The 3,266-nt window shown below is 31.2% G+C and overlaps 1 non-coding gene across 1 annotated transcript; it reads left to right on the forward strand.

Moving 5' to 3' along the window:
* The first annotated feature begins 296 nt into the window (after positions 1 to 296).
* TRNAA-CGC (transfer RNA alanine (anticodon CGC)) lies at positions 297 to 368 on the forward strand. Its single transcript has one exon. It is a non-coding gene; the product is annotated as a tRNA-Ala (tRNA).
* The last annotated feature ends 2,898 nt before the right edge of the window (positions 369 to 3,266 follow it).

The following is a 3,266-nucleotide window of genomic DNA, read 5'->3' on the forward strand; positions in this document are numbered from 1 at the left end:
AAGAAGAATTAAAGAGTTTACTTCAAGGAAAATAAGACAACATATAAATGGGTCAGATGATTTTTGAATAGCGTTATCCGTATTTCTCACAGGTAAACATCAAAGTCGCATCGTAAGGATTTAAAAGAAAAAAGTTGCAGGAGATAAAAAAAAATTGTTTTCAAACATTGTGCTTATGACTAAATATTACATAAAAATTAAAATCTTTAGTCAAATTCAACGATAAGTTAGATATTTGTATGTTTTAAAGTAAGCATAGATTTGAACAGTTCCATAATTTCAACATATTTATCACAGGGGGTGTAACTCAGCGGTAGAGTGTCTGCTTCGCATGCTGAAAGTCCTGGGTTCAAATCCCAGCACCTCCATACTTTTTTTCTATTTTAATGGTGTCTTTTAATTTATTATTTCACAATTTAAAAATTTTAGTTAATTTACGTTTTAAAAAATCAACAACAAATTTTTAATATTCGATTTTATTTTTAAGTACAATAAAACAGAGAGAAACAACACAAGGACTAAACTTAGCGATCCTTTGATTTGACATTTTGTTTCTAAGTAGTTTCCAGTGCTGGAACATGTGTGCAAAAACTGTTACTTTTAAGTGAACTAGAGAGATGGCTAAAAATTTCTTACCTTTGTTTCATTAGTGGAAAGTCGTGGAGAAAAAAACAAATAACATTTGTCATGACTTATTTTAAAAAGAAAATAATTGCCTTTGTAAAAAAAAATCTCGGTAAAAATTCTAATTGAAATTCTTCTTTTATGATTATGTTTTGTGCCAGTGTTTTCAATTTATAATAATTTATATAATATAGCTGTCGCCCTCGACTCCGTCCGTGCGGAATTAAAAGAAAACTTAATAAGTAGCCTGTGTGTTCTTCCAGACTATGTTCTATATCTATTACAACGAGATGGGTTAAACCGTTCCGGAGACACTTTCAAACAACCATCCATCTAAACAATCGCATTTATAATATTATTAAGAAAAATATACTTTTATTAAGCTGATAGAGTTTGTAATTTTCCTAAAATGTTATAAATATTTTACTTGATGAAAACATATTGCTGCCGTGTTTTAGATAACATCCATTTGTTGAACAAATAACATTTTTGACATCTCGTGAACATTAAATTGCTCTATTGTTTTTTTTTTTCATCAGTGCAGTTACGTCCGAAAACATTGTTCAATCTGGAACCAATTTTACTTAGTCGTGTTATATTAATAATTAATAATATTAATTCATGTGATTCAAAACCGATGTAAATATAGCATAAGCAACCAATTAATACTCAAAACTATTAATATTTAAAAAAAATATTAAGTATTATAAATGCGAAAGATGGATAGATGTTAGAGGGTATCTCCGGAACGAGTCAACGGAGCTTGATGAAATTTGACACAAATGTAGAAATTAGTCTTGAAGAACAGATAGGTTACATACTAAGTTTTTAATTCTCTTGACTGACTCGCATGCGAATGCTAATATTTACCTCATTTTCGGATCAATCTAAAGGATTGAATGTTGATTTGAATCAAAGTAATAAATTGAGTCATTTATGATTTTTACATAATTTAATTTAAAAATATTTATAAATTAAATAAAATAATTTTCACATTAAAATTATAATAGGAGGCGTTAACGGAAACATAAATTACTGATGTAACGTTCATTAAGTACAGAATACCAAAATGTAAATCTGTGTCATTGTTTTAAGCGAACTCCATTACCGCTAGCCATAAATTCAGACGACGCGACTTCTCTGTCATATACTTTAAATACATCTGCTTATTATATTATATACATTTTGTATTTTGAAATAAATACATTATGATATAAATGGCCGCAAAAATGTGTTACATTTTTCTAGTTAGGTTACAAACAGTACGCTTCATTGTAGACGAACCGAACGAACACGTACTATTTTCTTTTATAAAACAGAAGGGGGCAAACGAGCAGCGGGAACACCAAGGTGTTCAAGTATTTGGTTCTTTTGGCAGAATTATTAAAAAATACATTAAAAGCGGACTTCAGCTAGTATTTATGTGAAAATAGATAACTCGCTCAAATTAAGTAATTTCTTAAAATTTTACTCATTCATGTTACAAAATTGACATTGATTAGGACCCTTTCTAAGCTTATTTACGTCAATATACAAGATGCGGCTGTATAGCTCATTAATTTAATTAATTTGTAACACGCTTGTAATGTGATGTGTGTTTGCGTGCGGTATTGACACGCAGCCCGCCTCCCAACAAGTTTGCCCACAGACAACACATTACGGAAATACGTACTTCATAGTGATAACTTCGTCACAATCGACACCAGAGATAATAGAGTACTAAGAGTAAGTCACACTGATGGGATGACACTATGGTATGATGATATCAAAGAACTTTATATGTTAAAACAACATATTTTTGCATTATACACATCCTCGTATAACAGCGCCATCTAGCGACGTCCTAAAGAAGCTAAGCGTCAATCATAGTGAAATATTGTGCAATTTTTTGCATCATAACATTTATACCCCATGCATCACGTTTTATCCTGCAGACGTCTAAAATTGTCTTTATATCTTTATCTTGTATTCATATAGCTAACTGTAGTAAACCTAATCGAGTGCTCGCCAGAGAGCACCCTGAAGGTTCGTATAAAAGCTTCGCTTCAAATATAAGTTACACGCAACAAACAATACCGTCCTATCAATTAGGGGTTGAGAATTATTAAACTTAAAATAAAAACAATCCTTCCAATTAAATGTTTAGAAAATTTGTAACGTCAAATTTAATTTTCTTTTTATATTTCATGTTTCTGTTGCGAGCAGTTTTTAGTGGCGCTCAAAGCACGTCGGCTGATCGCTCGTTACACTGCGATCCGCAGATCGACAGACGTTCAGTTTTTGATGGGAACCAACAAAAGGAAGCTAATCGAATTTCAGCAGACTGAACATTGCCTCTGTCATGGAAATGTAATCAATGATGTTACCAATTATTTTTGCTTGAAAATATTGAATTATATTTAATTTTTAAGAGACAAGGGGTAAGTTAATAAAAACCATGATATGGGGGTAGCCAAATAACAACGAACATACGGCTTCTCAATTTTATATCTAAAGATATAGATTTACTTAGTTATAACGAGTTGAAGTTCACAGAGGCTGCATACGGATTTGTGGAAGACGATGTGAATTGTGGTGTTTAGTCACGTGTTGATATATTCTTGCTCTAGTTTATCTATATATTTTTAATAGTCATTGTCATG

This window comes from Papilio xuthus, unplaced genomic scaffold, assembly GCF_000836235.2.
Source record: "Papilio xuthus unplaced genomic scaffold, Pxut_1.1 DF826945.1, whole genome shotgun sequence".
Taxonomy (NCBI): Eukaryota; Metazoa; Arthropoda; class Insecta; order Lepidoptera; family Papilionidae; genus Papilio; species Papilio xuthus.